The sequence below is a fragment of the Beta vulgaris genome, chromosome 1, assembly GCF_026745355.1.
Source record: "Beta vulgaris subsp. vulgaris cultivar EL10 chromosome 1, EL10.2, whole genome shotgun sequence".
NCBI lineage: Eukaryota > Viridiplantae > Streptophyta > Magnoliopsida > Caryophyllales > Amaranthaceae > Beta > Beta vulgaris.
In genome coordinates, this window is record NC_079202.1 from 16814877 (window position 1) to 16828206 (window position 13330).

General features: G+C 33.0%; 1 long non-coding RNA gene across 1 annotated transcript; it reads left to right on the plus strand.

Annotated features, from left to right (window-relative positions):
* Positions 1 to 826: 826 nt before the first annotated feature.
* On the plus strand, positions 827 to 11555 carry LOC125498199 (uncharacterized). The gene is made up of 3 exons (XR_007274990.2): positions 827 to 1317; positions 7964 to 8086; positions 11337 to 11555. It is a non-coding gene; the product is annotated as an uncharacterized LOC125498199 (long non-coding RNA).
* The last annotated feature ends 1775 nt before the right edge of the window (positions 11556 to 13330 follow it).

The window sequence follows — 13330 nt, forward strand, 5'->3', positions numbered from 1 at the left end:
TTGTTAGACGGACGCGAAGGTCAGACGCTAAAGACGCGGATTCTTGTTGTGTTATATAATAGAGATATGTTGTATTTTAATTCTTGAATATTTTACATAAACCTTTTTACATTGATAATTAATCGCTATTATATAATAGAAAAAGATAGGTCCAAATATATTAAAAGTTTCATTATATATAGGAAACACTATAAAAAAGTAAATAATTTTTTTCTTTGTCTAACTTCTAAATTCTTATTTCACTACAAATACACCTCTAATTTTTATCATGACCCACCATTAATTGTGAATAGTTCTTGAGAATAGTGATTTGTAAGTAAATTTTTGTAAATGTTTTTGTATGTATTGGCGTTCTAGAATTAGTTTTAGTTTGTATGTTAATTTTAAATTTTAATAAATTTTGCTGATTATTTGAGTGATTTGCGTGATTTTTATAACGTGATTTTTTCAATTGTATGAGTGATTTATAAAGTTTCTTCTTTTAAGTGATTTGTGAGTGAATGTTGTAATTTAATTTTCGATAGTTTTCTTTGAGTGTCGATTTTGATTTTGACATTCCTTTTGTAATTTAGAAAGGGAAGGGGGGCAAAATAGATATTTCAAAAGAGGACACCATTGCTCCCCCTTCCCTTATATAGTAGAGATTAATAAAGAAGACAAACTTTACAAATTTGCCCTGACCTAATCTCAGAAGATAATTTTGCAATCTTTCCCTATTTTAAGATTTAGGAATAAGAAAGAGTAAGTTAAAAATTGCCTTATTTGATAAATTAAGACACAAACAAAAAGATAAATTTAGACATAAGAGATAACTTTTGTCATTTTCTTTTTCCATTTCTATCTTAGTTCAAACTTTACACCATAAAAAACGTAAATTGAATTCTTTCTTTTTCACTCCCACAACAAAAATTCAATCTCCTCAATCACATTGATATTTTCAGTTTAAATAAACTTTCAACTTTTTCTTCAATTTAGCTGCATAAGCATACTCATGTGGGAGGCGCAGCTTGGGTGGCTAAAGTATTAATAAAGCAGAGTACGTATAATCAAGGTCTTTGTTTCTTCGCATTATCGGCTCTTACTACATAAGCTAAAGTTTGCCTTCTAGCTTTACTATGGGTAAAAGGAACAGATGTCTCTCGCCTCCTAATTTACACAGATTCGCACAATCTGATTTAACAATTAAATTCGATCAAAGCTTCAATCGTTATTGTTCTAGAAGGCATCAATTTCGCTTCAATCGATTTCATCATCAAGTTTATTCAATTTCGCAGCAATTGATTCATCATCAACTTTCTTCAATTTCTGCAATTTCAGGTTTGTTTTTTGTTTTTGTTTTTTCGATCTTTTTTGTAATAAATTGAAATTTGGTTGACATAACTTGATTATCGATCGAAATTATGCATGCGAAGTACTTATACCTGGATTGAATATACTGTAGATGCATTTTTTATTACTTCTTTTTTTAAAAAAAAAATTTAATTCATTAGTTTTTTCGCTTGACACTATGAATATCAACTTTCATTCTTTTAATGAAATTGATAAGTTGATTGAGCGAGTTTGAATCTGTATTATCCTAAAATTTGTCGACTGATATTTGATTGATGCAATTCCTTCTCTTTTCTGTACTAATTTCCGTAGAATTGTTGCTCAACTAATGCAATTTGTTTAGAATAGGATGATATTAACCTAATTTCGGTTGAATGTAGAGTAAAACATAATTAATATGATAAATTGGAGGTAGAATGGATTAGAATGAATGAAATACAAAGAATCGCATAGATATTGCTCGATGAGAAATAAGCTAAGGCAATATTAGGTCAAGCAGTTATCTTTCGGAAAAGACGATGGAAACTATTGAAGTTCATGGAACTGAACTTATAAAAGTTAATCATACATCAATGGCAGATATATGAATCATAGATTCATTTTAGACAGAGAAGTAATTGAGAGAGAAATAAGAATAGAGAGAGATTTTTATTATTGATGAATGAACCATAAACCTTCTTACATCAGCTAAGATGTTAGCTATTTATAGACTAGTATAGAAGGAGAAACTTTAGCTACAAGCTATATTACAAGTTAGCTACTATGTTAGTAGTTATGTAACGACTTTCTCAAAGAGCTGTATGTAAACCCGCATACCAGGAGAGTGTATACTAGGGGTGTTCATATCGGATATCCAATCGGAAAGTTCGGATCCGGTAAAAAGCGACCCGAATCCAAATTGAAAATATTCAGATCGGATTTCGGAAATTTTCAGTTCGGATATCTAAAATTTTCGGATCGAATCATCAGATATCCGAAAACTAAAAAAATTTGAAATTTCTAAAGAAAAAGTTCATAAAACAAGTTTCGGATCAGATCATCAGATATTTCGGATATCCGATCTTGAAAACGGATATCACGCACTGGATATCCGAAAAAATCTAAAAATTTTCCATGTATCCAAAAATATAAAATCCTGATCCGTTTTTCAATCTGTAATATCCGAAAACAAAAGGGCGGATCGAATATCCGAAAAACTGGATCACGAATCGGATACTTATGAACACCCCTAGATAAGATTAAAGAGAAAATGAAGAAAGGTAAGAAAATCGACTTTAATATTCATGAGGATGGAATTTTGAGGTTCAAGGGAAGGTGGTGTGTACCACAAAATGTGTTGAGACGACTTATGGATGAGGGGCATTATAGTCCATATCCTGTGCACCCTAGGGGTGACAAGTTGTATAAGGATCTTAAGGAAATCTATTGGTGGCCAAATATGAAGCGTGAGGTTGCTGAATTCGTGTCCAAATGTCTAACATGTTAGAAAGTGAAGATAAATCATAAGAGATCAATGAGGAAGGTTCAATCCTTAGAGGTTTCTAGATGGAAGTGGAATTATATTTCAATGGATTTTGTGACTGCTTTACCGAAGACGAGAAATGGCAATGATATTATTTGGGTTATTGTGGTCTGTCTGACAAAGTTTGTCGTGTTCATTCTAAACAAAGAGACATGGAAGAAGAAGCAACATGCACAGATGTATATTAAGCATGTAGTAAGAGTGTATCACTAGTAGAATAATTGCTTATTGTTGCGGTGATATTGCTGCGGTTTTACCCATACGCAGCAATATATAGCGTATAAGGAAAAGAAAAAATATAAAATAACTATATTGCTGCGGTTTTGGTCGAAAACCGCAGCAATATGTTTTGGACGAATTTTTTTTGTGACTATTTGACTAAACATATTGCTGCGGTTTTTTGCCAGAAACTGCAGCAATATATTAAAATAATATAAAAAATTATTATTCTAACCTGTTGCTGCGGTTTCTATAAAAAACCGCAACAATAGACTTTTAAAATTAATGATAAAATATTTACCTAGGGTTTTAAGAATCATCTCTTCCTCTCTCTCCTCTCACTCACGCCTCTCTTACCCCCCCTCTCCTCTCAGCTCTAACCCACGCCTCTCTTCCTCTTCCTCTCTCTCTCTCCTCCTCTCTTCCCCCTCTCTCTCTCCTCCTCTAACCCTCTCATCCTCTCGCGTTCTTCCCTCTCTCTCATCCTCTCGCGTTCGTCCCTCTCTCTCATCCTCTCGCGTTCGTCCCTCTCTCTCATCCTCTCGCGTTCGTCCCTCTCTCTCATTCTCTCGCGTTCGTCCCTCAACCACGGCCATCGACCGTTAATACTCAACCACGGCCGTCGACCGTTCGTCTTCAACCTGCACGACCTTCGACCGTTCGTCTTCAACCTGCACGACCTTCGACCGTTCGTCTTCAACTAGACGTGTGTCGACCGTTCGTTCGTCGGTTCAATCGCCGCCAGACGTGGGTCGGCCGTTCGCACCAACAACAACCATCAACTTTTCGTTCGTCACATTCGTTCCTCATTCTTTTGCAAATTTTCGTTCCCACCAGATTACGTGTATTTCGTTTTTTTCATGTAATTTAAGTTTCAACAGTTTTTTTTTTCCGTTTTTAGTAGAACCAGATTATTATTTTTCTCGTTTTTAGTAGATGTGGGTCGACCGTTCATTGTAATTTAGGTTAACAATTTTTCTTTTCTGTTTTTTGATTTCAGCATTCCAGATTTACATTTTTTTTTCCTTTTTTGGTGAATGGAGATTTGATTTTTTTAGGTTAGTGTTATAGATGCAGTAGATCTGCTAGTAAATTTTTTTTAGGTTATATAATATATTTATGTTTTTTTTGAAAGCAAATTTGTCCTTGTTTGTGTTTTAGTTAAGTGTTTTTTTTATACACTCTAAATGTTGTTGTTTTTATCTCTTCCATATACATTTGGGGGCTGTGAGTTTCTTTTGATAAAATTTGAATGAAATCTACGAAAATTATATATAAAAAAAGAATCTCGAATTTTTTTTTTTGAACTATGGTACATATTGTTGCGGTTTTTTTGGTAAAAATCGCAGTAATAGGATCCAATTGCAAAAATATATATTGCTGCGGTTTTACCCAATTGCTGCCCCTTTAATTACTGCGCCCCCAAAACCGCAGCAATATGCCACTTTTTGACCGCAACAATAAGCATTTATTCTACTAGTGTATGAGATCCCAACAGATATTATTTCAGATCGTGATTCGAGATTCTTCTCGAAATTTTGGCAAAAGGTCCAGTTGAATCTTGGACAAGATTAAAAATGAGCACTGCTTTTCACCGTGCAACTAATGGTAAGACTGAGAGGATTAACCAGACTATGGAAGATATGTTGAGACCATGTGCTATAGACTTCCAAGATCGTTGGAAAGACCAATTAGACTTGATTGAGTTTCCTTACATCAATAGTTATCATGCGAGCATTAAAGTGGCTCCTTTTGAGGCACTATATGAAGGAAGTGTAGAAGTCCCATTTGGTGAAATAATTTTAGTGAGAATATGGTATTGGGGACATAATTTATTGAGGAGACCGTTAAGAATGTCAAGTTGATTCAGGCTAGAATTCAAGCTGCTCAAGATAGGCAAAATAGTTATGTTGATTTAAAGCGAAGAGAAGATGAGTTCGCAGTAGGTGATAAAGTATTTTTGAAAGTGTCACCAACTAAGGGAGTGATGAGATTTGTAAAAAAGGGCAAATTAAGTGCTAAATATGTTGCCCATGTGAGATTTTGCAAAGAACTGGAAATGTAGCTTATAAGTTGGCGTTGCCAATGAAATTTGAGAAAACACACGACGTGTTTCATATTTCCCAACTCAGGAGATATATTCTTGACGAGCATCAGGTTTTAGAGACTGAAAGAATCGAAATTGATATATCCTCACATATGAGGAAAGGTTTGTGAGAATTGATAAAAAGGTGCGTAGTACACGCAATAAGGATGTAAATATCGTAAAAGTGCTTTGGTCTAACCATGAGTCTGAAGAGGTAACGTCGGAAGCCGAAGACAAAAACTAAAGATGAAGTATCCTGAGTTGTTCCTTGAGGTGAGTTACGACGGTGTAGCTCGTTTTCTGTAAGGGGGGGGGGGGGGGGGTAGAATGCGATAGAATTTCTCGCTTTTAACCTTATTTTATGGTATTTTTATGCATTTCTATGCTTATTTTGGCAATTTACACATTTTGGTGCAAAATAAATAGATTCTTCACATGAAAAATGTGTTTATGAGCAACACAAGTGATTTTTAAAGTTCGTAAAAGTGCACACACGAGTGACATAAGTATTTCTTAAATGGAAGTTGAGTTAAAAACTTTTGAAAATGGGCGAGTTTTCGTGCCAAGTTTCGGGTAGACTGTAATCTTCTATAAATTTATAAATTTTATAAAAATATTTTCATGTATATTTGTATATAATTAAGTATATTTTTGTATTTAAACGATTTATTTCTTTAAAGGTTGACTATTTAGAAGTTAAAGGAATTATTTTAATGATTTAAAGAAGTTAAACATTTTAGTTAGTCATACTTTGAAATATATATATTTCAAAAGTTTAAACCACTTTTTATATTTTCAAAAGAATTTTATATGGGGTTTGAGGAACCCAACCACCCAACTCATAAATCATTAAATATTAGTTTTAGTCCAAACACCTTAGTCTAAACCCAAAAGGGGAGAAACTATATAAACCCCTAAAACCCCAAAAATTTCCCACACACTTATATTCTATCTCCTTCTTTTTCCATAAATTTCGACCCCTGCTCCGATCTCTCTCTTTTTTCTTTTCTTCCTATCTCTCCTTCCTTCGGCCTTCCAGTAGTACATAATTGTCAATTTGCGTTGGACCTGGGACCACTATTTGCATCGGACACCGGTCCGACGACACATGTCTCGTTGCAAATGACGGAGATATGATATGCGTCGGATAAGGGTCCGACGCAGTTGAGGAGCTATTTGCGTCGGATAGGGCTCGAGGTGCGATGCACATGACGCCTCTTCACGGCATACAAACTACATTTGCGGCTCCCATTTGTGTCGCATGCTGAGTAATGTGCGACGCAGATGATGGACCATTTGCGTCGCACATGGTCAGGATGCGTCGCACATGGGAGATGCCAAACAATACCACCAGTAAGCCCAGTAAGCCTAGCATGCCATTTGCGTCGCACGTTGGACCATGTGCGACTCAGATCAAGCATTTTTTAATTAAAAAAAGGAATTTGCGTCGAATTTTAACCAACATCTGACGCAAATGGCAGATTATAGATTAAAAAAAATAAAACCAAACCAACCCATCATCAAGGACGAAATATTTCTGCACATACGAAACTATTAAACATGATTCTTTATTCTCTATAATAGTTTTGTAATCAGAAAACATGAATAAAAATCTAAAACGATAAACTTAACAAATGGTACAAAATAAAATGGAATTAAACAAACTTAAACAACGAAAATATACAAATTCATTTCTTATGTTCCTCCACTAGATCTGCAAATCAATAAATTTCATTCTAAATGAGTTAAAAAACTGAAAAAATACAAGAAATTTCATGTTTGATAGGTTCAATTTTTTTTATTTCAAAAATAAACATTACTATGGAAAATCAAAGAAATTCAGAATAAAATGTGAACTAAAAATACTTGAAAATCAGGAATTCAGAGAAGATGAACCCAAAAACTTCAAAATTCGTTTCTCTCTCCTCTTTGTGTTGGTGCTGGTCGGAATTGGTAGATCGTAGCACTCGCCAGCGAGATTCGAATACACTGCGAACGCATGAAGATGCGGAGATCCTCTTTGAGATTTGCAATGCAGAGGAGGTGGATGGAACCATCAGAAAAAAATGGCGAAAAAGAGGAAATCTATTGCGATGAACCTCGATGAGGTGGATCGAACCATCAGAAACTCTCTTTTCAAGCCGGTGAATGTGATGGACTTGTATATATATCTAACTTTTTGCTTTTGATTTCTTTTTTGTTGTTTTAATTGCCAGAATTTGTGTTTTTGGAGGGTTTTGTGGTGTTTTTTTATTTGGTTTTTTTTGTTAATTTTTGAAGATATTTTATGGTTATGATGTTTTAAATGGTGAGGGTTTCATTTGATGATGTATTTTTCCTTGTTTGATTGTTGTTTGAGTGAGTGAGAGAGAATGAGGTGGAAAAGTGGCGATTGGAAATGAGGTGGGAATGAAGTTAGGGTTTGGGGAAATGCGGGGAGTGGGAGAGTTTTAAAAAGTTACGGGTCATCTGCTTCGCGTGTCATATGCCATGCGACGTACATGACTTAATAGGCATCCAAGTCATCAGCTTTTAGACGAAAGCGATTTGTGTCGCATCCTCTAAGCATGCGAAGCAAATCATGGGATCCAGTCATCTGCGTCGCATAATAGTTGTGTTTGATGCAAATCATGTTCATCATATGCGTCACGTTCTCAACTCCGTGCGACGCAAATGACCCTACCACCCATCTACTGTCATTTTGTGCATCACATGTTCTTTGATGTGCAACGCAAATAGGCTATTTGCGTCAGTGCTTCTAGCGTGTGACGCACATAGATTAACGCAAATTTGCATTTTTTTACTAGTGTTCCTCCTTTGAACTGACCGGCGCAACCACCACCGGCTGAGTGCCACCATCCGGCAGCAGCAGCCGGCGACAGCAACACCACCTCCCTCCTTGCCGTGTCTCTCTTTTCTTCTTTGCTTTGGTTATTACTTCCTCCTCAAGTTTTATTTATTGCAAAGTTTATATTTTTAAGAATTGTTTTAATATGTTTATGTTTAAAAGTTGGAGTTTGATGATTTAATTATGAATCTAAGATTATATAATTTATGTAATGAAGTAATTAAAATTCAGATTTACGTAATATGTTTGAATCGGGATTTTGTTCATCAAAGCATGGATTTTTAGGGATTTATGAGTTGCAAAATCATAGTAGTATATTTTAGTCTATGAAATTGAGTATTCTTATGATTTTAAGTATGTTAAAATATAGTTTTAGTATTTAGTATGTTGCTGGAAATTTAAAAAAGAGTGTTGATGATGGAGTTTTGTGATCTAAACATAAGTTTTTGAGAGTTTTAACAACAAGTGTATACTAGGGGGTTTTAATAAAAAGTTTCAAATGAGGAGAAAGGTTTTTAAACACTTTTATGAAGGGTTTAAAGTATTGTATTATTGTTGGAAATATACAAAGTATTGATTGTGGATTTATATTGGTTATTTTAGGTGGAGAATTCTCTTTAGGAGATTTTTAAGGTTGTGAAAGTGGTCTCTCGATATGCTACACAAGATACGTACATACCTATATGTTGAATAGATTAATATCATGTCCTAATTAACCTAAGGATGAGATTTATGTAATATCATATTTACAGAACTATTCTTAGTTCATATGTGATTTTATTAAGTTGGATTTGCATGTTTGATGCCGTTGTGTGAAGCATGTTGGTTATGATGTTTATATTATGTTTGTATGGAAGATTGATACAATCATATGAAATTTGGTAAATTTATTTTATTAATTCATATGAGGGATTAATATATATGTTGGTTTGGATCATGATTGAATCATGTTGTTCCAGTTGAATTATTTAATTACTTTATGAGGACCGAGCGAGGGCCTTATTTGGTAAGTGGATTATTATACCTAGGTGTTGTGACTCTAAGAGCTTGTTTGGTTAACCTTCAAATGCATGGAAAATTAGAATTCATAGGAAGTAAATATATGGGTTGTTGTTTGGTTGGCAAAAACATGGGAAGTAGAACTTCCTAGGAAGTTCTATTTCCTACAAAATGGAGGAAATAACTTGCCTAGGCCCCCCCTAGGTAAGTGGAACTTCTCACGGGAAATAGAATTTCCCATGTTTAACCAAACAAAAAAAATGTACTTCCTAGGAAATAAAAATTCATGGGTAATACAAATTTATGGGAAGTTATACTTCCCAACTTCAACCAAACGACCCCTAAGTCAATGTTATTTTGATGATGATAAATACTTTGTGCTATAACATGCATGTATGTAACAGTGATCTAAGAAAGCTATCAAGATTTGATGTTCATGAAAGTTCAAGAACGTGAAGATATGGAAGCTTAGGTCTAGTTATATTCTTAGACTCTTAGTCATGTTTATACAATGTAAGTAACTTATTGGAATTTTGTGCTAAAATAGAAATATTAAATTAGTATGATTAACTATTTTCTTGAGTTAGACAAAATATTTCTATATAAAAAGGGAGTTTTAAATTTCGAAAATTAGTTTTGAAACGAAAATATTTTCATAATGATTTTCGGGATAAAGAGTTTTGTAAAAATTGATATTAAAGAGAAAGTTTATTTAAAAATAATTTCGAAAAAAAAGAGTTTTAAAAAATCTGATTTTTAAGAAAAAAAGATTTTGATACAGATTTTCAAGAAAAAAGAAAATAAGAGTTTTAAGAAAAACCGATCTTTAAAGAAAAAGATTTTGATAAAGTTTTTTGAATAAAAATTGATTTAAAATCTGATCAATAGTTGGCATAAAATATGTAGGAATCCTTATGTTATAAGGAAAAAAAAGTTTTTATGAAAGATAAAATTTGATTTTAGAAAAGAAAAGATTTTATTCCTTAATTTTAGGAATAAAAATTATTCAAGAAGATAATCATATCTTGGAGAATAATTTTTATTCAGTTGATAAGTTATATAAAGGATACAAATAAAAAGAACAACTCACATTTTCATACTTGGTTTTTGATAAAATTTGAGATATGAAAACGGATTCCCATAGCACAGTGTACGTCACAGAGTTCTAGTAAGTTAAGGTTTCTAAACAACGATCATAACGATTCTTCATTTGCTTGAATAAGAAGCACACTTTTGAGGAATCATTCTTTATGTAATTCTCAAATTATAGAGAGTAGCAACACTTAGGCTTAAGTGTTGGGAAGCACTACTAGAGTTAGTAGTGGGGGAATCATATTCTATCAAAAGTCTAGTATTTTAAGATTCAAATAATAAAAGAGTAGTTTGTGTGGACGTAGATCTCAGATGTGAGATTAAACCACGTCAAATTCATGTGTCTTATTATTTGATTTCATTATTTTCGTTTTTTGATACAATTTAGTTTGAGCAAAAACACCAATCGGAGAGTTTACGAGTGAATAACACAGTGTAAGGCACTTTGCCATAGGAGTGTTTTTGCGAAAAGCGGTTAGATTTGGTCACTCAATTCAACCCTCCTTTCTTGAGTGTCACCTTGTACTCCAACACTATGAAAGGTTGGTTGATATTTGACTTGGTTCAACGAATAAATGAAGGTTATGGATTAAAGTTGGAATTAATCTTGGGTTGTTAAGTTGTTGTTGATCACTTATCTAATCCTAAGATAAAAATGAAAGTTTATGATTGTTGTTGATTATATTATTTGTCCTACTTGTGAGTCATAACAAGTAAATAATTTACTAATCATGTAAAGTAAAATGTGGATAGCAATAGCTTTAGACTTGTGCACGTCTGAAGTGTTGGACAAGTATGAGTTGGAGTACATGGTGGTAGCTCATGGCTTTTGATGGGATCAGATTGATCACTGTGTCCTATTTTTATTTTAAAGGTTCCTCTATATAGCAGGTGAGGGGAATACATAGTCGCGTTCGTATTTCGTCTTCTAGACTGAAGACTGATTCTGGTTTAGTCAACCTAATCCATTGACCATTTCATATAAATTAATTAATCTATTAGTTGTGGAGTTTAGTTCAGTGAAAGTAGTTTGCGATGTTATTATATTATTATTCATTCCTGCTTAGTATTTATTATCATCATGTTAGGATTGTTTATTTGGTTATTATGTAGTACTCAACTTTACTGATTACATACTTTTTGTGTATTTAATTTGTTGATCATGACTATGCCTTATTGATTTTGTGATGACCCATTTGGTGAGCAGTCTCTAGAGGTTAATAATTCATCGTCCATTACAGGTCTGAAGATGATGCATCATGAGTTCGAGATTGGAGAGCTTGTGTTAACTATTTATTATATTTGACTTTATATTTTTTATAGTTGACTTTGATATTGTCGTTGACTTTGACTTTCATTGTTTGAATTTTAGAGTTGACTTTTTGGTTGACTAAGTTTTATTTCTAAACCTTATTATGTTTTCCGCTGCAAAATTCTGAATAAGTTGAAACGTTATCACACATGCGATACTTTGATAATTCTCTAAGTTCTATATTAAAAAGGTATTTTAGAAAATATAGAACTGTCGAGGTGTTACAATAAAACAATAACCTTTTTGCCACATGTTAAACATCTACAAAATTGTACATGTGTCATCTTTCCTTTTAGTTGTCAAAATAATTATGCTACTTTAATCTGCTGAGGTGTAAATAAAATTAACCAATTCCATCGATTCTTCTTGCTTCATATTAGGAATTCAAGACTTTGAATCAATCATGGCAATCAAACTTAATTTCAATTAAGGCAATAAATTAGGAGTCATGCACAATCATTATAAAAACATTCCTAAAATAAAAAATCATATCTCCCTAAATACGCCATATTTGATATAGTTATGTAATAATACAAGGTAATCAAATAATTATAAACCAATATTCAATTCTCTAACCTATAATTTTGTTTTTATTGTTGTGAAGTACTAAGAAGACGTAGGGTATATTTTTTTTTCCTTTGAGTGATAATTAAGACCTAAGTATAACTCAACTAAAATCTAAGGCTTTTTTATAAAAACAAAATTGTAAGATGCAATTTCTATACGGTTGCTATGAAGTAAAAAGTAAACCAAAATTTTAGCAACAACAATGTTGCTTATTTTATCTACAATAAATTTCAGCAGCAGGACATATACAAAAACACTCAATCCTAAACACCCAGTGGAATTGAACAATTGAACATAAAAAATGAGATAATTTCAGAAAAAGAAAATCATCGAATGCAATTGCTGATTACCTTGATGATTTGGGCAATTTCTGTAACACCCCTATAGTTCTCTTTTTTCAGAAATACCTTTTCAATATAAAACATAGAGAATTACAAAAGCATTATCGCCCGTGTGATAACGTATCGGCTTATTCATAATTTTGCAGCGGAAAACATATAACTAAACTTCATATTTTAATATAATAAATAAATAAGTACTTAAAACCAATCACACTATAAATGTCTACTTCAAACCAAACTTATTATGACATGTTCCTACTAAGGTAGTAAATACATTCTCAATGATGCAACATCTGCGAACCTGTAAATGTCAATGCTATAAAGAATATGCTCACCAAAATGGGTCATCACAGGATCAATAAGGCAAGGCCATGATCAACAATCACAAACAAAGCACGTAATCAGCAAAGTTGAGTACTACATAATATTACCTAAATATTTCTAACATGATACTAATAAATAACGTGCAACGATAAATAATAATATAACAATATAACATTATGCAGATAACTTCTACTCAACTAAAATTTAAACATATTTTATTACTTGAATAGAATAGGTATTAGTTTGAGTTGTCTTATCTAAACTTGCCTTCAGCTAAGAAGACGAATTACAGGCGCGACCCCGTATTCCAGAATGACCTGCGATATCGAGGAATCTTTGAAAAATAGGAATGGTGATCAATCCATTTTCCTGAAAAAGCCATGACACGCTCACCATATATCCCAACTCCTAATTGCCCAACTCTAGACGTGCACCAGTCTAAAGTTTATTACTATCCAATTTCCACTTTACCACAATTTATTACTTGTTATGACTCACACAAGTAACACAGATACATCAAATTAAACATTCACAACTGAACTTCTCTTTTATTTTAGGATTTAATAAGTGATCACACAACTTACAATCCAAGATTACTTCCTTTAATTCCAGTCTTTCTTATTTGTTGAACCTAGCCAACAATCAATCTTACCTTCAAAGGCATAACTTTTCCACTTACCAAATAAGACCC